The sequence below is a fragment of the Zonotrichia leucophrys genome, chromosome 18, assembly GCF_028769735.1.
Source record: "Zonotrichia leucophrys gambelii isolate GWCS_2022_RI chromosome 18, RI_Zleu_2.0, whole genome shotgun sequence".
Lineage (NCBI taxonomy): Eukaryota > Metazoa > Chordata > Aves > Passeriformes > Passerellidae > Zonotrichia > Zonotrichia leucophrys.
In genome coordinates, this window is record NC_088187.1 from 5,353,851 (window position 1) to 5,377,669 (window position 23,819).

The 23,819-nt window shown below is 43.4% G+C and overlaps 1 long non-coding RNA gene across 1 annotated transcript; it reads right to left on the reverse strand.

Annotated features, from left to right (window-relative positions):
- Positions 1 to 17,906: 17,906 nt before the first annotated feature.
- Positions 17,907 to 22,016, reverse strand: LOC135455498 (uncharacterized). The gene is made up of 3 exons (XR_010442330.1): positions 21,855 to 22,016; positions 19,000 to 19,131; positions 17,907 to 17,985 (listed from the first exon to the last, which is right to left on the reverse strand). It is a non-coding gene; the product is annotated as an uncharacterized LOC135455498 (long non-coding RNA).
- Between the last annotated feature and the right edge of the window lie 1,803 nt (positions 22,017 to 23,819).

Sequence of the window (23,819 nt, forward strand, 5' to 3'; positions counted from 1 at the left end):
TGCAATTTATCCCTTTCCTCACTCCACGCTGCCTGCTCGGCTCCAGCTGGCTGCAAACACCAAATGCAAAGTTTCTCCTGCCCGTGTCCTCCCAGCAGTTCCCTGCATCCCCTCACTCTCCATCCTTCCTTGGGTTTCTGTGTTAATTCAATGAGACACAACAGAAGTTCCCAACCCTTATGCATCACCCTCAATTTACATTTTATTACCAGGGGTATCCACAGCAAAGCAAATCCACACCAGCAGGCTGTTCTCTCTGCTGCTGTCAGTAACATTGTCACTGCCACCAACCCAATTAAAAGCATTTGTTGGCATTCAGTAATTAGCTTGGAGCAGGGCTGAGGTCTCTGTCTTTCACCAAAGGGCTCACAGGCGGCTATCAAATATTTATGAATGATCTTGGATGACATCTGTTTGCTATTTTGCTGGTGATGTTCCTGGTGAGTGGCTGACCTGGGGAGCACATGCTGGTCGTGGCAGTGGAGCACTCACTGGTGGGTCAACAGGAAAATAAAAATAAAACAGAATAAAATTAAATAAAAAATAAATAAAATAAAAATAAAAAAGATAAAATATTTAAAAAATAATATTAAAAATATGAAATAATATATAAAGATATATTATAAAGATATTACAATATATTAAAATGAAATAAAATTATATACAAATAAATGAAATATAAAATATAAAAATAAAAAATATAATATATAAAACAAAATATAAAATATAAAATATAATAAAATAAAAATATAAATATAAATAAAATAAAATAAAATAAAATATAATAAAATAAAAATATAAATATAAATAAAATAAAATAAAATAAAATAAAATAAACCAGGGCTCAGCTGCTCCATCCTCCAGCAGGTCCCAGCTGCTGCCTGGCAGCATGGCCCTGGGCTGGTCCAGACACATCAGGAGCCTCACTCAGGATGAGATGTCTGAGGCTGAACAAACCTTAAACCTGGGTTTACCAAAGTTTCAGCTGAACCTGGGGCTGGTTTCTTGCACAGAATCACAGAATTAATTCATTAATTCCACAAGCTGGAAAAGACCTTTGAGATCATCAAGTCCAAGCTATGACCCGACACCTCCAGACCATTCCAGTGCCAGTTGCTCTTTCAGTGAAGAATTTTTTCCTGGTGTCCAACCTAAACTTCCCATGAGCTTTAGACTTTGATGGGCTCAGAAACTTCTTCTAGATCCCAGGAGGCTTCATCTAGAAAGTTTTTGGTGATGCTTCTGGGGGCTTTGTGTTCTGAGCACCCACTGCAAGCTCTGAGTGTCATTCCAGAAGTCAGGAACAGAGAAACAAAAGGAGAAAGGTGTTGTGGTGTTGTGGGGGTCCCCAGGATGAGGTGAGAGATGAGAATTGACTTTAAGTTTTCAGAAGGCTGATATATTATATTATATTATATTATATTATATTATATTATATTATATTATATTATATTATATTATATTATATTATATTATATTATATTATATTATATTATATTATATTATATTATATTATATTACTATACTAAAGAAAGAGAAAGGAGACATCAGAAGGCCAGACAAGAATCAATAATAAAAACCTGTGACTGACCAGAGAGTCTGACACAGCTGGCTGTGATTGGCCATTAATTCAAAACAATTCACATGCTTGGATCAACAATCTCCAGGTCACATTCCAGAGCAGCAAAACCTGGAGGAGCTGAGGCTTCTCATCTTGCCAGGAGGAGAAATCCTGGCAAAAGGGATTTTTCATAAAATATCATGGTGACAGCAAGGAGCAAAGCCCTTCCAGCAGCACCAATGCAGGCATTCTCCAGGCTTGGCAGGAAGGAGCCACCACCTCTTCCCACTGCCCCAGCCATCCCATGGAGCTGTTTTAACTGCACGCAGCACAGACAGACAGACAGACAGACAGACCTCTTCACATCTGCTTGCCAGGCACTTCCTCATGGTGACTTTGGTGGAGGGTGCTGCCCTCAACACTTTGTTCCAGCTGAAGCCTGTGAGGATGAAAGATAAGCAGAAATCATTTTCCACTGAGGGATATCAGTGAAATGAATGAAAACTGCCTGTCCCTGCACCATCTGGCTGCCAATAATACAATATTAACAAGCAGAGCCAATGAAGCTGAGCCTCCCTCGGGGAGCAGGGTTTCACTTGGGCAATGTCACAGGAATTGGTGTAATCCAAGTTCTGATGCCATTGATAGCAGCTGGCCTGGAAGCCAGGGTGCCCAGAGAGGGGTCCAGGCTCAGCCTCAGCTCTGCAGGAAAGCTGCTGCCACCAGCAGATGCTTTCCAAGGATCCTGGATGGAAAATTGTTCAAGGTGAGCTGCAGGTGCTCTGGGAGCCCAAGCTGGGCATTAAACCCTCCTGTTGTAAAGAAAACCACTGGAGGTGATGCTGGACACTCTGTGAGGTGCTGGGGGGAGCCTGGGTAGGTCCACAGGCAAAAGGGAAGAGTTTTGCATTGTTGCAATATTTACTGGGACTACAGGAGCTGAAAGGTGTCACTATAGGACATGAAAGAACACAAGCACACCACTGTTTTCAACGTGAAAAGAAAAAAGGGAAGTTTATTTTCTGATTCTAACATTTATAGTTTTACAAAAGTGACGGTGGATTGGAGGGTGACAGTGCCACCTCTGCAATGACACTGGTCAAACTAACAGACCATCAACTCTCTCTTCTTCTATAAATGAATGCAAAACAATGAGTTATTTACAGAAAGTGTGAGAGAAAGTTCACTACAAGAATGTCAACATCAGAAGGCTTTGAAAATCTTAAAAAAACAGGGTGACAGAAAGGGGAGACAAAACTTCCCCTCCTACCTTCCTATCACCTGTAAAAACCTTCTCATCCAATCCAATGAAACAATCACCCATGGGTAAACAATCTCCAAACACATTCCAAAGCAGCACAACACAGGAGAAGCAAATGAGATAAGAATTGTTTCCCTTTTCTCTGAGGCTTCTCAGCTTCCCAGAGAAAAACCCTGGGTGAAGGGATTTTTCAGAGAATGTGAATGAGACACAACTATTGTTGCTTCTACCCATGGAGTTGCTTGGGCTTGGAGAAGAGGTGCTGCAGAGGAGGAGCTGGAACAACCAGGATTTATGGGGAGGTGATGACTCCCAACATTTTCCATTGGGCAGCAAAGGGAGACCCTGTTTTGAAAAGAGCCAGACGCCCTCAGAGGAGGTGTCCAGCCCCAGTCTGACCCCATTCAGGTCACCCTCTTGCCTAATGAGGCTCTAATAAAACCCTCCCAAACAAAGGTGCCTTCGTGTGAGGGTGTGCAGCACCCACAGCAAGGAATCTCTGGGCACAGCTGTGTGATAAAAGGCATTTCAGTAATCCAGAGGAGGAAACAAAAGCGTGTAAGCAATTCAGGTGAGTCCTCACACACCCCAGCTCCTCAGCAGCACCTTCCAAGGGAGCTGAACCTCCCACTGAAGTCAGGCCAAAGAGCTCTCAAAGAGGAAAAAAGAAAATTGCTTACATTGAAAATGCATTGTGTGGCTCATTTCACAATGGTTAAAGCAATTTAGAGCCATCAGCAGGATCAGAGAGAGGGATTTGCTCTGTTTGATCAGCCAAATCAGCCGTGGCAGGAGATGTCTGTGCCTGCAGAGGTTTAAACGCTGGGGCTTCCTCTGTGAATCTGCTCTGCTGAGAACCTGCACACATCCCATGCTGGGACAAGCCTTTCTTTCCCAGCCACCCCAGGCAGTCTGTTTCTCTGTTTCCACCATGCTGTTCCTCTAAAGCATAAGATTGGATTAGGCTTTTCTTAGCTTGCCTCACTCTGAATGTAGTGTTGCCAATTTGTACAATTTTCTGCCAAGCTTTGTGATGTTTGGGATTTTTCTTAGAGTGCCAGTTCCTGGAATAAAGTGATTACAGAAGAACCTCTTTAAAAGTGAATTCCTGCCCCATGTTGTTACCAGAAGGGCTGAAACGGGGAAGGAAGATCTTGCTTGGGGGAGGTAAAGAGGCCTTTACCACCACCCAGCTTTGGGGATTAAAGATCCTGCATGCTGTAAGGAGTGTTCTTTTATCCACAAGAACCAGAAACAGTTCTGCTCAAATTTACCTTGGATTTGCTGCCAAATTTTCTACTTCTCCAGCACATCTAAAAGGGGAACATAGTTTCTGGAGCAGTGAGAGAAAATCTTCAGAAGAACCCTCTGCTCCTGAGCCACCCCATGTCCTGTGTGTGGGACAATGCTCCCACAGCCTGTGTGCTCTGACTCAGAGCCAACCTGATGGACAATGGAACCCATCTCAAGAGGAAATGTCATTTTTACTACGTTATTTTAAGATGTTTGGGATTTTTCTTGGAGTGCCAGTTCCTGGAATAAAGTGATTGCAGAAGAACCTCTTTAAAAGTGAATTCCTGCCCCATGTTGTTACCAGAAGGGCTGAAATGGGGAAGGAAGATCTTACTTGGGGGAGGTAAAGAGGCCTTTTCCATCACCCAGCTTTAAAGATCCTGCATGCTGTAAGGAGTTCTGAGAACCAGAAACACTGCTGGTCAAGTTTACCTTGGATTTGCAGCCAAATTTTCTACTTCTCCAGCACATTCAAAAGGGAACATAATTTCTGGAGCAGTGAGAGATGATCAGAAGAACCCTCTGGTCCTGTGTTTGGGCACAGTGCTCCCACAGCCTGGGTGCTCTGTGACTCAGAGACAACCTGATGGACAATGGAACCCATCTCAAGAGGAAATTCATTTTTACTGTGTTATTTTAAGAGGAGATGTTATTTTTTATTTCTTTTATTGTTTTATTTATCCACTAGGAGGACATAGCTGGGGATGGAGGGTGTTTAACATGCTGTAATATCCAGGCACACTTGGCCCTGGTGTTTATTGGGGGCTGTTTGCAGCAACATGTGAGATGTGCTCACTGTGGAAATATGTGGCACAAACACAAACCCAGCCCAGATGTGCTGGGAAGTCTTGGGTTTTCTGTGCTTGAAATGGCTCCCAAAGTATTAAAAATCTCTTTTTCCCAGCCCTGTGACCAAAGAAGAAGTCAAGATTTGTCAGTTCTGCCTTTCAAGGTTATTTTCTCTTATCTATTCCATTCTCTCTCTGACCTGCTGAGATCTGTCCAGCACGTCTGGTTGTGGCACAGTCCCTGCACTTGGGGTGGTGTTGGCTTTTTATACTAAGAAATAATTGAAATTACTGCTTTTTATACTAAGAAGTAATTTAACTACGTGTTCTTTATTTACAATAATTTTCCAATACCCATTCACCTATGTTAGACAGTCTGTCTCTAAACCAATCCAGAAGTGCCACCATCACAGCAGATGATGGAGGACAAGAAGAAGGACAGAACACGCCCAGATTCTTCCATCTTACCCCCTGAACCCCCATTCTAAATCCCCCCAAAAATCTATTTTTCACCCTGTCACTAACTAACTATTATTCTATTTAGACTTGCATGGCTTGCAGATCCTCATACAAGGTTGGTAATTTTTTCCATGAGTCATAATCAGTCACAGGGGTCTTGGGCTCTGTGCCAGGGTCTCTGAGCCCCCTGGCAGGGGTTTGGGCAATCCAGGACAGCCAGAGGGATGTCCTGGGTTCTGACAAAGGACAAGACATGCCCAGATTCCTCCATTTTGCCTCTTGAACCCCCATTCTAAAAACCCCAAAATTCTACTTTTTCACCCTGTGACAAATTCACTCTCATTCTACTCAAACCCTTGTGGCTTGTAACTCTTCACACATAGTTGCTAATTGTTTCCATGGGCTAAAATCAAAGGCACAGGTGTTTTTGACCCCATGCCAAGGTCTCTGAGCCCGCTACCAGGGTCTGGAGTCCTCCAGGGCAGACAGAGGGATGTCCTGGGTTCTGACATATCACACAAAATGGTATTTAATCGCACCAAAAGGAAGCCCCAGGGGAGCTGGGCTGGCCCAGGGCATGGGGAGCTGCCTGCAGCCAGGGTGGAGGGAGGGCTAGGACAGGAGAGGGTTTATCTCCTGATAAACCTTCACCTGCTGGGCTGGCTCTGCTCAGCTGCATCGTGCTTTAATTCCCTGTTTTCTTCTGAGGTTTGGAAATCCCATTGCACAATATTGTAAAAATGCCATAAAATATTTTATTGCAGCGTGCCACTGAAACGCTGCCAAGAGCCTTAACCCTTGCAATGCCTCCTTGCTGGGGGTGCCCAGCATGATCCCCATCAGGAACTGGCTCCCTTTGTTTGGGGGTTGGACTGTGAGGATGGGGAGGGTTTGGGGGACTCAGAGCTGGCAGATCACTGCTCCAGTGAGTCTCTCAGACTGATTTTAACTATTTTTAGGCCTTCCCATGTCTCTGTCTGGGGGTTTCACCTTGACGACAATTAATCTAATCAAATTAAAATTATTAATCATAATTTTAACTGATTGGTTTAAACCAGTCCATTAATCCAGTTGAAGCTGAGGTGTGACCGTGTTCACAGGGGTCTTAGAATGAGGGAAGAGATGAGGATCTGACTCCATGTTTCAGAAGACTTGATTTATTATTTTATGATATATATTACATTAAAATTATACTAAAAGAATAGAAGAAAAGGTTTCATCAGAAGGCTAGCTAAGAATAGAAAAAGAAATAATGATAACAAAGGTTTGTGGCTCAGACTCTCTGTCCGAGCCAGCTGACTGTGATTGGCCATTAATTAGAAACAACCCCATGAGACCAATCACAGATGCACCTGTTGCATTCCACAGCAGCAGATAATCAATGTTTGCATTTTGTTGCTGAGGCCTCCCAGCTTCTCAGGAGGAAAAATCCTAAGGAAAGGATTTTCCATGTAAGATGTCTGTGACAGTGAGGTTGGTCCTGATGGTTTTGTTCCTCACCTTCACCCCCAGTGAATATCAGAGGAAAAGCAATCAGTGACCTGCAGGTTCCCTGGGTGCATCCCAACTGTCTCATGTCATGCTGATCAGCTATAAAATTACTTCTGGAATCATTTGGGGTCAAATCCTAAGGGTAGGGAGGTGAAGGACCAGCCCTTAAGAAGGCAAGGGTGGTGCTCATGATCATGCTCAGGATGGATGAACACCAAGGTGCTTCAGCCCCCAGGTCACCCATGACACGCACAGGTACCCAGGGTTTGTGTGTGTGAGCAGGACAATGCCCAGGTTGCACCAGCAGCTCCCAGGGAAATTTTCTGTGGCTTGTGAGGACTCTGAGGTGTCACTTTGGGAAGCTCCTCTGCCAGGCAGGATGGTGTTTTCCAGGATTTTCCAACTAGAGATTCTTTCCTCAATTTTGACTTGAAAAGCAGTGACATTCAGCATTTTAAGGGAAATATAGCTAGGTATGGCTAGGATATTTTTTTTTCCTTGATATTTCATGGATGAGTTGGAGAAGCCACTTAACACTGGACCCTGTCCTCCTCAGCTGTAGGGACAAACTGATTTATTGACCTGCTGCACAAACTTCTGGGGTCTTTGCTGCTGAGAAAACCATGACATCAGTGTTTCTGGTAGATCTTTGCAGGATAGGGGGAACATGGGAGTGACACCAGACCCTTCCCACAAATCATGGAGCAAACTGGACACCTCCAACATGAGATGAGGAGGCTCCTGTTCCTTAAAGCAGGCCCAGAAATAAAACCTGGCTCCTTGGAGCATGATTGAGGAGTCCACCTCTGCACCAGGTTGGGTTTTCCCTCCATCTCTTGTCCTGTGACACCCAGCTGTGCATCCAAAAAATGACCACTGGTCACCTCATCCCCACCCCAACAGACTATCATTAACTGAGGAAATATCTCCCATTAACTGGGAAAATATCTCCCATTAACTGGGGAAATATCTCCCTTTTTCTGGAAAATTCCAGCAAGCTGGGGCAGGCAAAGGCCTCTCCTCCTGCAGATGTTGGGGCTTTGCTTGCCAGAAATCAGATGTTGACCTGAGTTGTTATAAATAAAGAGCAAAAATTAAACCAGCTGTTTTCAGTGGAGATCTTCATCCCTTCTTCTAGAGCCCTTTAATGAAAGAAATAATAACTGCACAAAAGGCTTGGGCAGAACTGATTCAGGCCCAGGGGAAATTCACCCTGCTCAGAGGTACAGGTAGTAATTAATTCTCACTTAAAGCCTATTTTGAGTGGTACAACATGGGTGTAAATCTTTTTCTCTGGTGTTCATGTAGAAATAAATTATCAACCTGCCTTGAAGGGCAGAATTGGAAATTCTTATTCTTGAAGACACAGTGCAAGCAATCTCAGCTTTTCTAACCTGGGCTGTAGGCAGATGTGGGTTTGAGTCATGGGCAAGAAGACTCCTTCAAGGAGGAATTTCTGCTGTGATGGATCTCACGTAACTCTTGGTTTGCAGGCTGCAAACTCTTTTTCCATAGTTCTTGAGGACTCAGTGCACACATCTCAGCTTTTGGGTGGGTTTGAGTCCTTCAAAGAGGAATTTCTGCTCTGATGGATCTCAGGTAGCTTTTGGTTTTCAGGCTGCACCACCAGTGGTGTTTCCCACCTATCCCATCACCTAAACCAGGCTGTGCTGCCTCTGCCCCACACACACACAGCCAGGGTGAAATAAAGGATTAATAATGCAAATTTCCCCCGCGTTTGTGCTAAATCTCCATCCCAGGGGCTGGCTGAGATGTGCCAGAGAGGAATGTGTGGATTTGCTTGTTTGATTTTTATCTAAACAAAATGCTTTCCCATAAACAGGGAGAAGGAAACCCCACTTGGCTGAGCCTCTTGGAAGAAGTGTCCTCACTGGGAATGTTTACATGCTGCCTTTGAAAGCTAAACTAAACCAAACTGAGGCTTTGAGCAGCAGCTGCCCCAGCTGTGAGCAGCACCAGGGCTCTGCTGCAGGCCTCAGCTGGGCTTTTCATGCATTAATTTCATAAATGTGATGTAAGAAAAGGAAAATTACAATTTATGAAATAGAAAATAATTATGAAACATCACAGCAAAATGGTGTGATAAATAGAAAATTACAAATTATAAAATAGAAAATAATTATAAAATATCACAGCAAAATGGCGCGATAAATAATGTTTTTATCACACAAAATGGTTTTTATTGCACCAAAATGGTGTGATAAATATAAAATTATTATTAAATAATTTAAAATATTATTATATTTCAAAATAATAATTAAATATTATTATATTTAATATTATTATAAAATATTTATAAAATATCACAACAAAATTACGTGATACAGAAAGGATACAGACAAAAGGCTAAAAAGATATTAATGAATCCTGTGGTTCTCTTTCCAGAGTCTTACACAGCTTGGTCCCAGTTGGCCAATAACTCAAAATAACTCACAGCAGAAACCAATGAATCAACCACCTGTTGGTAAACAATGTCCAAACACATTCCAAAGCAGCAAAACACAGGAGAAGCAAATCAGATAATTATTGTTTTCCTTTTTCTCTGAGGCTTTTCAGCTTCCCAGGAGAAGAATCCTGGGCAAAGGGATTTTTCGGAAAATGTGAATGTGACACAAAGGGGCAGCTGCTCTGAAAGGTGAGCAAGGAGAAGATAAAGCTGCTACAGGAGTGCAAAGCTCCTCCACATCAAACGCTGATGGAGGGAGATGCTGCAGTCAGTGCCAGCTCCCATTGCCTGTTTTTGTAAGGTTTATTTATGAAATCTGGGAGTGAAAGCAGAGTCCAAGATGGGATGCACGGCACAACTCACAGAGGTGAAAGCAGATGGTGGCAGTTAACAGGGGAAGAGCAAACAGAAATATAAATAAACTCTTGGCTCTCAGGGATTCATCAGAGATTCACGTAGGCACGAGAAGATGGATCTTCAAGGGGAGGCTGAAGCAAAAAGCAACACAGATTTTATGGTCTCTTGCTGTTAACTGCTATGAAATTGCAGTGCTTTACAGCACTCAGGTCTTTATGTTCTCTCTGGAGGTGCTGCCACGTGGAAGCAAAGCTGAGCAGCAATCCAGAGCTGCTCTCTGATTAAAGCCCTGCTGCACTCTGCTCTCCCTGCCTCGCTCTCTGCTCACACTGATGCTGCTCCAACACAAAACCTGAGCTTGTCTCCCATGAAGAATTGCCTCTCCCCTCGGGCCCAGCACCGTGTTACTGGTGAGCAGTTCCCATCTTCCATCATGTGAAGGGAAATGATTAAAAGAGAATTACCAGAATTCCCTGTATCTCCATCAGATATCAGACTTGGTCATTTGGAAAATTAGTAGTGAAGATCATTTGTTAATGTCACTATTAAGTGATGAAGTTTTTTTATGTTTAACATGCCAGGGTTATTTTCTCTTCACTTCCAGCTTTGTTTTTGAACTTGCTAATTTAATTAAATCTCTCCTGTTGAGCAGCCATTAAAGGTGACCAAGCATGCAAGATCCCTGCTGTGGTGCAGGTAAATTAAACAGCAGATAATTAAAGTGAATGGGAGGCAGCTTGGGGGAGAGAAGGAGGTCCCTGTGTTCTACCAGGGGAACACCTGGGTTTATGGGATCATGCCCTGCAGAAGGAGTTATAGAATATTTATTCACACTGCACAGGATATTCCAATTCCCTTCTGGTCCTAAGGCAATGTTCTAAAAATCCCCCCCTGGAGGGTTTTGGCCTTAAACAGTCAGCATTTTGTTTAATATGTAAGATCACTTGTGTCTCATTGTGTGAAAAGGCTTTTTTATCTTTCCATCAAAAGAAAAAAAAAACACCTGGAATGAAACAAATATAAATGTATATTTTTTGAGGATCCCCTCCATGGATAGGCAGGGAAAAAAGAAGGGAAGGAAGTGGAGGCACCAGATACAACCCCAGAGTGCCCTTTTCCTCCTCCCTTGACCTTCTCAATTACCTGCTGGTAGTTCAAGGCATGTTGTTAGCAGAAATCAGAAAGCTCTGAGATTCCAAAACCAGCCCCAGCAGTCTCACATATTTTATATTTTGTAACAAACAAAGTGTTAACCTTGTGGACAGCACTCCTTGTAACCCACACCCATGAGCTTCAGTATTGTATTTTCAGGGTTCCCAGAGGAAGGCAGGAATGGTGAATCTGACTCCATGTTCTCAGAAGGCTAATTTATTATTTTATGATCTATATTATATTCAAGTATACTAAACTATACTAAAGAATGCAGCAAGGATACTTACAGAAGGCTAAAAAAATAATAATGAAAACTCATGACTCTTTCCGGAGTCCCAACACAGCTAGGCACTGATTGGCCAAAGAGTGAAAATAATTCACATGAAACCAATGAAATAATCACCTGTTGGATAAACAATCTCCAAACACATTCCAAAGCAGCAAAACGCAGGAGAGGCAAATGAGATAGGAATTGTTTTCCTTTTTCTCTGAGATTTCTTAGCTTCCCAGGAGAGAAATCCTGGGCAAAGGGATTTTTCCAGAAAATATGATGGTAATACATGCCAGGAGGAGTGAGAAGGCTGCAGACACCTCCCCTGGCAGTGTCCCACCCATCCTGGGGTGTGCAGCCTTCCCAAGGGGACTGGGATCCTGGCAGGACACACACACTCTGCCTGTGCTTCTGCTCTCTTGGCAGAACTGCTCCTCTGGGCAGTCAGACCTCATCTGAGATGGGAATTGTGCTGCTCCAAGACATCATTAAGGAGGGAAAGACTGAAATTCTCACATGCTGTCTGATAAAAACACAGGCTCCCCAGAGCCCAGCATGGGCTGGATGGCAATTTCTCTCCTCCCAGCCTTTGGTAGCTTCTTTAATTCCCAGAAGGAGCTGGTGAGAACCATGCTGAGCAGAAAGCCAGACTGTTTCCTGCATCCTTTGTGATGCTCATTGCTGAAGCCACCACAATTTCTCCAGCTCTAAAAATCTCTGAACTTCCGTGAGTGGCTCAATTTGAAAGCAGAGGAGCTGCAGTGCTGCCACTCTGTTTTGCAGGTAAAAATGGGATGTCCAAGGTGGGTTTCCTTGGCTCTCAGCCTTCCGTGATGTGCAATATTCCCTCAGCAGCATCCCTGCCAGGGACCTCAGGTGATGGCATGAGTGGCCTCAAATAATGTTTCTATCATACAAAATGGTTTTTATTGCACCAAAATTGTGTGATAAATTATAAAATATAAAATAATAATAAAATATATAAAAATATAAATATATTAGGTATCAGTCCAGCACAGAGCACAGCCTGGACACTCCAATAAGGCTGCCAAGTGCCAGTGCCTTTTTTTATAAGGATAACTGATGCCTTTTTTACTGCTCCTAGAATTATGAGCCAGGGTGATAAAAGGGGTTACCTTTACATAAGGATCCTTAGATGCATCATTTGTCAGGTGGAAAACACCAAAAATGCACACCCTGCACAACACATATGCAATTTTTATATTATATATTTAGATTTTGCAAATTATCATATCTGACAAAAATCCCCAGTTAGAAGCACACTCAGTGAAGTCATCCCCCAGTTCTAAATCTTCCTCCCTCAGATGAGGACTAAATGTTTATAAAAACATGCCTTGAAAAGCTGGTGTTGACCTTGATTTCTAAGGAGAGCCAAGATAGGACAGGGGTTTTGGAATGTGTTTTGTCTTTATGCCTTGGGAAACAAGGCTAAGCTACAATAATAGACTACAAAGTTACAAATCTATGTGAAATAAAGAATATATAAAATATATTAAAAAGTATATATAAAATATATATATTATTATATATATTATAAATAAAGATATATATTAGATATATAATTTATATATTCTAAAGAATACATAAAATATATAAATATATGTAAAAATGTATATAATATATATTATATAAATAAATATATATATTAGAGATATAATTGATGTATTCTAAAGAATATATAAAATATATTAAAAAGGATATATAAATTATTTTATATATTATATTTATTATATAAATAGATATTATATATATAATTTATATATTCTAAAGAATATATAAAATATAATAAAAGTATATATACAATATTTATATACATTATATATATAAAATATATAAATATATATATATATATAATTTATATATTCTAAAGAATATATAAAATATATAAACAATCCACTCAGTGTCACAAGCAAAGCAGGAGGTGCAGGTGTGTGTCCTGCACAAAGACCCCAGGTCCCCCCTCTGCCTGGAGGGAGGAGTGTGGCTGTGCCCTGCCAGGGCAATGCACCCTCTTTGCACCCCGCCTGGAGCTGGCCAAATCTCCTCAGGAAGCCAAAACTGAAAATGTAAATATCTGCTTTAAAAGCAGTGGGATATACACAAGCTGCAGCAGGAATGTGGGAGCAGCTGCCGTGGCTCTCCGTGGCTCTCTGCTGATGTACACAGGCACATTTTGTTGTTGTAAATGTTTAGAGAAAACAGCTACTCTTGGATTGTCTGAGGAGCACTTTGAATCAGCTGGGCACTTGTGGGAGGACAGTGCTGGTGATGAGCTGCACATGCAGAGCTCAGAGCTTTTACCCAAAGCAGGCTCAGCCCAGCTCCTTTCCTGTCACACTGCTATTTCAGCATCACTGACAAGCAGCAAACACAAAGCAAGCTGCTAAAATGATTGTCCTTACCCCTAACAGGGTGTCCCTAAGCTCTGTCTGAATTCAGTGATCATCCCACAGAGTTGGGGAGATGCTCACTGAATCAGCAGTGATCCAGCATCAGGAGATTTCTGAGAATTCAGGAGAATTCTGCTGGCCCAGTGGGCAGCTTATTCTGCTTGCCCTTACCCTGCTTATGGCCCTTACACTGCTCACCCAGAAGCATAAATGGGCTGAAAGCAAAATCTCTGGGTCCAAGCCTTGCATGCTGCTGGGAAAACTCTTCTCTTTCCATCCCTTAGATCCTTCTCACCCAATCAATAATTACCAGCCAACTCAGGGTAGTGCAGCACCTTAAGGCAGTGAGTTAAGGAGAAAAGAAGGGTTTGTGAGAACATTGATGGGTTGATGTCCTTAAGGGTAATGGAGAGAGGCAGGAACACCCTTAACCTGATTTAGACTCCCTTGTTTCCACACTACTTTTGTGCCTTTCTTAGATACCTGACATGTCTGGAGATACAGAGGGTCATCCAGTGAACTAAAGTGACTGAAGATGGGAATTTGGGCCACAGGGAAAGAAGTAAGAGGAAAGAGAAAAATAAAAAAATCTCCAGGAGCTGTTGCCGAGCCCAGCTGAAAACCTGTGCACCCTTCCCTTCCTGTGCAGAGAGTTCTTCATTCCTTTGGGCTCTCTGCAAAGCCTTCCCAGCTCACCCTGGCCCAGGCTGGAGCTCTCTCTCTCTTTTTCCAGCTGGGAAAAAGTCAGGCAAAGCAGAAAAACCCCTCCTAATTGCGAGTGGCACCTCCTGCTGCGGGTGGTCTCCAGGCAGAGAAGTGTGACATTGTCTGGGAGCCCTTACAGAGTGGAGCCCAGCCTGTCCCAGCCCTGGGCTCTATCCTGCTGCTGGATAACAAGGGTTTAATGCTGGAAAGGATGCACTGGAGTGTGCAGCAATCAGCCAGGAGCTGGCTGGCTGCAGTGGGCATCATTAGATGTGCACAACTGTCTCCTGCAGAACAAAACCCTGTCTCTCCCCGTCCCAGCCCTCCCAGAACAGTTCTGGTGTTGGGCCAGGGCAGTGCAATTGTTGCTTTGATGGACATTGATTCAAAACAAGCCCTCAGTCAGTAATGAGGCTTCTTCAAATTGCCTGGAACTTCATTTGTTCTCCTCTCAATTAACGCTTTCAGAGGAATAATGCAAATTCTTTCCTGATTTGGGGGACAAAGAGGGGGTGAGATGGAGATAGTGCTGAGAGAAGGTGGCTGGTTCATCAGAGGCAAGCACAAACCTCTCACTCTTTGTGTCCAACCCAGCTTTGCCTCTTGGACAGTGAAACAGCTTCATGTCGGCAAGTGAGCTCATAATTAATAACATTTGAATGTAATTAATGAGAAAAGTTATGGCAAATTCCAACCCCAGCATTCATGTGAGTGCTGCTCCCTGCTGCAGCTCTCAGCCTCTGCACAGGCAGCAGGGCAGGCACAAAGCTCTGGGAGGACAACTGTGACATCTGTGACACTGGATGTGCCAGCAGAGAGGCCAGCTAGCTCTGACACTGAAGTGGGTCACAGCAAACATTTTTTTTGTCTGAAATAAGCAAGGTCAGAAATAAGCCAAGGTTGGGTTTCCCCTGACAGAGTTCAGCCTAGAGTGAACTGGGAGAAATCTGGATGTTCCCACCAAGCACAGCTCAGGTGGGTGCCCAAGGGTTGTTGGAGTTGAGACAGTCACAATCCAAACCAACACTCCATTTTCAGCAGGCTTCAAACTGTTTTTATTCCAGCATGCATGCTTTTTATACATTCTTACAAAACTCATAAGTTTACTGTCAGTTTATCTGGGTCTGGATTGAAGGCACTTGAGACAGTAATTCATGTTGGAATTCAGGTGTTGATTATTTCTTATCAGTAAAACAGCCTCACTACCCTGAGTTCTGCAGCTTTACATCAGAAGGCACAAAATGGCCAACAATCTCTTGGTACAAGGTCTTTTAAGACTAAACTATCCAATTAAGTACTGACACCTGGATTGTTTCCCCTTTTAACCCAATAACCCACAAGTGAATTACCACATTTTATCTGTTTTTTAGGGTGGCTTCACTCTGATAAAACACATCTCCTTTCTCTCAGCCCCTCTCCCTTCTGCATGAGCCAGGGGACCTGGAGCTCCACAGAGGATTTGGTGCTCTGGCGCTGACAGAGCTTTCTGAGCTTTCACATCACACAAAAACCAATATTTTAGGGGCTGCAAGATCTGAATGGACAATCCTGGGATTCCAGCCTAAATTTGGGCCCTCAAATTCCCACTTGCCCTGGGGTGAACAGCGCAGAGAAATGCTGTGGAGTGTGGTGGGATGAAGGCACGTGGGGAGCCAGGAGGGCTCAGAGAGAAAAGTGGGATTAAAAGGAAAGAATAAAAAACACTGCTTTGCTTTTGAGGTGAAATACAAAGCAGTCTCAATTAACTGCTGTCTGCTCAGTTCTTAAAACTGATCCTCTCTGAAGGAAAAACAAACAGTTCTGATGTTTTTCAGTCTGTGCTCAGTTCTCCCCATCCAAAATGCTCTTTGCACCCTGTGCTTGGTGGTCATTTTTAATTAGGAAAATGCCTTTTGGGATTTTTATTCGCCCCCATAATGAAAACTCAGTTCTCCTGTATAATTTAATTTCTTATAAAATATTGAGAATTAGAACCTAATGGAAAAAAAAAAAAAGAAAAACTAAAATAAATACTTCATGGCTCTGAAGAGCTCCCAGACTCCAGCATGGAAAGCTCTTAGATAGTGCTGTTTCTTTTTTATTTAAGTGGTTTTTTCAAATAAGAAAGTTTACTGCTTGGAAAAATTCATAACTAATTTATTTATGCTCCTGGTGGTCAGGGTCAACACACTGTGATGGGGGAAGGCAATGGGCATTGGGTGGATTTTATGTAAAAAACAGAAAGAATTTTGATATTTTAAAATATCAAATGTTGATCTGTTTTGATTTACACTTTTGTCACACAAACCACTTTTAAAAATCCTGATCCTTGTCTTTGAGATGTGTGACCGTGTTCACAGGGGTCTCAGGTTGAGGGAAGAGATGAGGATCTGACTCCATGTTTCAGAAAGCTGATTTATTATTTTATGATATATATTACATTAAAACTATACTAAAAGAATAGAAAAATAGGTTTCATCAGAAGGCCAGCTAATAATAGAATAGAAAGGAATGATTACAAAGGTTTGTGATTCAGACTCTCTGTCTGAGCCAGCTGGGCTGTGATTGGCCATTAATTAGAAACAACCACATGAGATCAATCACATATGCACCTGTTGCATTCCACAGCAGCAGATAATCAATGTTTGCATTTTGTTCCTGAGGCCTCTCAGCTTCTCAGGAGGAAAAATACTAAGAAAAGGCTTTTCCATAAAAGATGTCTGCAACAGAGATGTCTGAAGTGGCTCAGTCTCCTTGTAGGAGAGAACTGAGTGCTGGTCATGGGTCAGGAGAGCTGCTGCTTGCACTGATGCCTCAGGTTTTGGCTTTTATATTTTTCACATTCTGTGCTGCTTTAGTGTGTGGGTCTGGGTTCACATGAGGGGATGGTGAGCTCTGTGCACAGAGCAGGGAGACAAAACAATTCCTGCTCCAGCTGGGCACCAAGGACAAATGATCCAAATCTCAGCCCAAGAGCACAAACACCGTGGGCTGGAGAGAGAAAAACAAGGATGGGACTGGATGGGCTAAAGCTGGAATGGGACAATGAACTGCAAGATGCAAATGCAGCAGAACTGATCCAAGGGAGAGACCCCGTGCCCAGTTGTGCATTTTGGGACCATTTTGGTTCATCTTGGGTGCAGCCCTGGCTGGGCTCTTGTGCTGCCCAAGGTGGATCCATGGAGGAGATCCTTTTAATAAATCCCTGCTTTATTCTTTAACTCTGTCCAGCCTCTGCTCTAGGTCAGCCTTCACAAGGCTGGAATCACTGGAGCACCACTGAATTCCCTGCTGGGGACAGGGAGTGAAGGTCACACTCATGGCCTTGGGTTGCCCAGGGAAATTCCTAAGCCCATGTGGTGTGAATCCATCCAGCTGCTTGAATGCAAAGATTTAGGAATGTTTTCCTGCATGAACCGCTCAGGGTTTATCCTGCTTTTGCACTAGAGGTTGAAAAATGCAAGAAGTGCAGATTTTGTGGAAAATCCCCTTTTCTACACAACCTCTTGGCTAAGGGCAGCCCTGCCTTGCCCTGATCCCTGTCACAGACTGAGGTGATGGTGTCAGGGAGAGGTCAAGGAAAGTTTAAAAAGTGCTTTAATTAAGATTAGCCCATTTTTCTTCCTGCCCAATCAATGAGGTTCTCTGTGTGGATGGACACAAAGCCATTTTCCAGGCAGGAGGCTGAGGCTGTGTGAGGAATGTGGGTCTGGACAGATGATCCTGAACCAGGATGGCCCCAACAGCATCCCAAGGAATGGCAGCTGATGGAAGGGCAGCCAGGAGAGCCCTGGAGAGGGAAAGTGAAGGATATTCCCATTACCTGCAGGCATGTTCTGTAGACAGGATTCTCTTTTATTTTTAAGGATTGTCTTGGATCTCTAGCCAGAGAGAGTTGGGTATAAAAGGGAAAACTGTTTGGTTCATTATCCCTTGATTATTGAAGTGAATGATTTGGGTAAAATGGAGGAAATTGAAAACATGGAGATGATATTCCACTCCATTAGGCAACCTTGGCTTCCTAAATCACGATCTTTAGACTGGCAGAAATATTTTTAATTTATTCTGTCATCTGCAAACACAGAGAACTGTGTCATTACTGAAAGGACTTTTCAAAAGCTGCACATTTTATCCTCCTGTTCTTCTCTTCTTAACAATAATCTTCCTGTGGCTCCCACCCCTGAGCTTCTGGTTTCTGTTTTAGTTGGGGGTTTAATTTAAAGAAAAAAGATCAGTCTGGAATTTTAAAGGATTGCTTTGCTAATCATTGTACCTCACCTCCCCAGAAATAGGAAAAACTAAAAGCCCAGCAGCACAAAAAGAAAGAAAAGCTTTAATTGTGGTTAGAAAATATTCAATAAGAAACAACATTATGACAAAGATACAAAAAATTTGCACTAAAATTAAATTGGTATGAGAATGCTACAGATGAAGAATCCTAGAATCACAAAACCATCAAGTTTTGTGATTAGGACAAAAGTGGTGGACAGACATTAAGTGGTGGCACTGCCCAGTCCTTGCTGGGACCTTTGCTGCCAGGGCCAGAGCCAGGAGAGCATCCCCACATGTCCCTGCTGCCCGCCTGGGAACGGCACCAGGAGCTGTTCCAAGGAGTTTTCCAGAGGAAGGGAAGAGATTCAGCCACTGCACTGCCCCACCGGGCTGCAGACCCCCCAGCAATGCTAATATTGGTGAATTAGTGCCTGCAGGGTGAGGGCACCAATCAGGCACTGACCTCCCCAGCCCCTCTTTGTGTCACAGTCCCCTCCTGCCCCTCTCTGAACCAAACCCTGACCTTCCTCACCTGCCCCTCTGCCCTTCCCAGCTCTCCTGAGCTCAGCCTGCAGCTCCCCTCTCCTTCAGCTGTGCTGGATCCAAAGTGGGATGTGGAGCTTGGGATGAGCCTCTGTGAAGGGGCCAACAGCAGGCCTGTGAGCTAAAGGAGAGAGAACAAGCTGAGGAACAAGAAGAAGCTGACAAGGAGCTCTCTCCAAGGCTGTAACCAAAGAGACCAAGAGAAGTGAGGAATTGAAGAAAGGTGAGAGAACTTTGCAGCTGGACAAAGCATTTTTAGAAAGTTAGTTGAAGTCACTGTAACTTTTCACCAATAGTGTTATGTTGTGTTATGTTGACTTATTGTGGCCAATAGTTAGGGTAGAAGAAGCATAAACAATTGGAAAGTGTATAAAAGGTCATGTTCAATAATAAAGAGTTGCCATTGGAGACTGCTTGTGGTCTCTGCTTTGTGTTGTGACCGCCTTGACAGCAACAAGCCTCAAACACACCCAGAAGCAAAGAAGTTTTCTTCATCCATCCCTGACTGAGATTTGACTGAGGATTTGCATTATATTGCGATTTTGGCCCATGTTTAACCAGTGATCCATTTTTATGCCAGCCCATTTTTCAGTCAATTAGCTTTGATGTGGTACTTGTGCATTTGTGTTCTTTTAAAATGTCCTATTTTACACTTCTCACATTGCTGGGTTCCTAATCAGCTACACAGCTTGTTAAGATAATTTTTGTTCTCATGAGGTGTTTTGAACCAAGTCTATATTGAAATTACATCTTTCACTGGGTGTTTTCCTCCAGATAGCACTGCCCTGAGTTAGGAGAGCATCAATCCAAACACTGCCAAAAGCCTCCTTATTCAAAAGCCATCACTTGGCTCTCATTCCCAAGGAGGAAATGAAGTTAATTTGACATGTCAGCATAGATTTAGGTAAAACTGAGGGCTATTTTTAGCGTGGGAGAGTTGTTGAGTTGTTCAGGAGGTTTTTAGCACAGAGCACAACTCCTTAAGTAGATTTACTTGACAAGACTCCAAAAGAATGTGATAACAGACTGTTGGTACACCAGTGATTTTGTCTGATGAAGATAAGATCTCAATATGTCTCAAATAAAGATGTGAGTTCTTGGTAAAACTCATCTGCCTTCTGAGTCCATTGGACTCAAACAGCAGAAAATTTTTAAACCTCTTCAGCTGCTCTCCCTCTGTAGTTTACCTTGGTCCTTTCTATTCTCTAAAAATACAAACAGCTTGATGATTATCTCATGCAAAAGCCAACACAGAGCCTACATTTCTTCCTGAGAGAGACAAAAGTTCATCAGTTGTGTTGCTCTTTTTCAGACACTCACTTTCTAAAGAGGCTTCAACAACAGAGATGAGCTGTGGACATAATGTCACTGTGTTTGTGGCTGCCTCAAAGTGTTTATTGCTGATGTTTGGCCTTATTTTCCTTTCTTTTTTTCTTCATCTGCAATAAACACCACGTCCTTCTAATTTCTCTTCATTGTATCTTACACGATTACCCTCAACTCACACACATTTGTGAAGGTTTTTGGGGTTTTTTCCACGTCTAGTCTGAGTCAAATCCAGTCTGGAGCAAATTTTGTTACATCTTTGGAAGCCCATGAAAGATTTCTGAAAGCCAGACTTGTGCCTTATTGGCCGGATCAAACATACTGACACCAAAAATAAAAATCTGGTTTTAAATGAGTGGTTGAAGATTGAAAGCATAAAAGAGCTGCCTCTCAACATCTACTTTTTTATGGATGCCTTTTGCCTTTTGCTGCAAACAGCTCCTGAAGCTGCCTCTACCATCATACCTGAGAAATTCCATATTAAAAAAAACCCAAAAAACGATTTATCTGCAAAGACACAATGCAGTGTCCCCAGGATTTTGTATCTATCAACAGTAAATTATGTGTTTCAACCTTAAGAAGTATTTTTACAAAGTAAATATAAAAAAAAATATGATGGACCAGCTCCAAAAGTTGTGAAAGGACCCTTAGTTTGCCTTGTGCTTGTAAACCACCTTAAAAATATATACAGAGTTGAGACAAAGTTGACAGTTTTCCCTAACAAGTAAAGAAAACATGCTGCACCCAAACCCTGCAATAAGAAACACATAAAGGTTTTGGGTCTGATCCACAGCTGGTAAATTAAAATAAAATATTTTAAACCTACCATAAGAAGGTACAGACTTTTCAGATCTATTTTTACACAGCTAAATTAGGATGATAATAGTTTGACAACTGTTTCCCATGAAGGGTGACTGACAGTGAGTCCCCCCAAAATACCAGTTCAAGTGCTGCAAGCTCCAAATTTAGGTGCAAATGACCTTCTTCTCATAAAGAAAAAAATAAAAAAAGCAGGGGGGAGGTTTCTAGCACATCTTTCAAACAATGTCAGCCTGCCAGTTTTCAGGCTGTAATTTTTTCCAGCTGTAAATCAATCATTTTATTAACTCTTCTCTCCAGTCTCCCACTGAGTTATCTGGGACTGGCAGCTCGAGGAGCCCTTCTGGAGGAGCTGTGAGAATAAAGTTCCTCTTGTGCACTGCTGTGATGTCATGAGCACTCACTCCTGGCTCTCCCTGATCCTCCCTCACAAAAGCCTCTTTCTTTGCTCACAGCAATTATTCAGCCATTAAAGCACATTACATGAAGTTTCTTATTTTAAGAGTGATATCACTCCTTGCTTTAATGTCCAGCCCATGGAGCAATTTGTACTGACTTCCCCTGACACTGTGCTGCTGCTCCAGTGCCCAGGTCCTGCTCCTGCCTGCATAAAGCTGCTATTGATGGTCTCTACATGTGGGGAAGGCATGGAGCTTGTGACTGACTTAAACATGTAAATATGCAATATGAGGTGCTCACTCCACTGCAGCAGCAATCCCAGCCACTGTTGAGCTCTGCCTGACAAAGCCTTGAGCCTTTTCTCCACATGTCTCTATCCTGGATGCTCTGGAGGATGAAGCATTGAGCCTTTCCTCCATCTCTGTCCATCCCAAGTGCTCCAGAATGAAGCTTTGAGCTTTTCCTGAATCTCTCTCCAACCTGGGTGCTGTAGAGGATGAAGCTTTAAGCTTTTCATCAATGTCTCTCCACTGGGTGCTCTGAAGGATGAGCATGAGCATTCCTCCATCTCTGTCGATCAAGTGCTCAGAATGAAGCTTTGAGCTTTCTGAATCTCTCTCCAACCTGGGTGCTCTGAGGATGAAGCTTTGAGCCTTTCCTCCATCTCTGTCCATCCTGAGTGCTCCAGAATGAAGCTTTGAGCCTTTCCTCCATCTCTCTCCAACCTGGGTGCTCTGGAGGATGAAGCTTTGAGCCTTTCCTCCATCTCTGTCCATCCTGAGTGCTCCAGAATGAAGCTTTGAGCTTTTCCTCCATGTCTCTCCATCCTGGGAGCTCTAGAGGATGAAGCTCTGAGCCTTTGCTCCATCTGCCCATCCTGGGAGCTCTAGAAGACAAAGCTCATGAGCTTTCCTGTGTGTGTGGATGTCTCCTCGCCATTTCTGGCCCATCATCTGTTCCAGACTGGCCCAGGCCATTGCTGCTACCAGTCTGCAGCTCCCACCAGCTCTGCAAAACCAGGTGGCTGAGCTGGAGAGAGGAACATGCAAAGAGAAGCTCAGCCCTGCTAGCAGGGAGCTGCCATGAAAGAGGAGATCCAGAGGGAGTTTTCCCTGAGGTTGTTGCACCTGTGGTTTTCAAACCACAGCCACTGTACACAATGCTGTGATGGTCTGTCACTTGCCTCCCTCCAGCCCGTCACCATCCAAACTGCAGTCAGTGATTTTCTCTCCAGATGGAAGCAGAAGCAGGTGAGCCCTGGGCTGGTGGGGCCAGCAGAGCACTCCCTGTGATGGAGCCCATGCAGCTCCATGGAGCCACAGCCAAGCATATTTACATGTTTAAATCAGTCACAAGCTCTATGGCCTGAGCCCCAGGGCTCTGAGGACCAGCTGCTGATGTCCTCACAGCTTTGTTACACTCCCTCTTCCTCCTTCCCTGCAAAGTCAACTTCCTCCTTCCGCCTGGCACAATAATATCTGTATCCAACCTTCCATCAAAGCTCCTCTTCCCTTCTCCCCTTTGTGGCATTCACATTTTCTGTAAAATCCCTTTGCCCAGGATTGTTCTCCTGGGAAGCTGAGAAGCCTCAGAGAAAAAGGAGAACAATTCTTATCTCATTTGCTCCTCCTGTGTTGTGCTCATGTGAAATGTGTCTGGAGATTGTTTACCCACGGGTGATTGTTTCATTGGATTCTGCTGTGAGTTGTTTTCACTCTTTGGCCAATCAGGGCCAAGCTGTGTGGGGACTCTGGAAAGAGTCAGGAGTTTTCATTATTATCTTTTTGGCATTTAATAAGTATCCTATCTGTATTCTTTAGTATAGTATAATAAGAGCATTCTTTAATAAAATACAGTATCATAAAATAATAAATCAGCCTTCTGAGAACATGGGGTCAGAGTCATCATTCCTTCCCACCACCCCACAAATCCAATCCCTGTGCACCTCCTGCATCCCAAGGGCAGCCCCCAGCCCCTGCCTGCCTACGAGGGCACTCTCAGCTTTATCTCCCCCTCGGAAGGAGGGAGCTCTGCCTGCTCTGCCCTGCCCACAGCCACAGGGGCTGGAGCTGCTCAGCTCTGCTTTCCTTGCAGGTGGTCCATGCTCAGCAGGCCCAGGTGTAAATATAAGACTTGCTATTTATAGGAGTCCTTAATTTCCCAGTTCCACCGTGAATTAACCACAAATCAAGCAAAACATGCAGCAATCTGTTATTTCTGCTACGTCTCGCTCACAAGGTGTGGAGCTCAGAGGCCGCTGAAGGA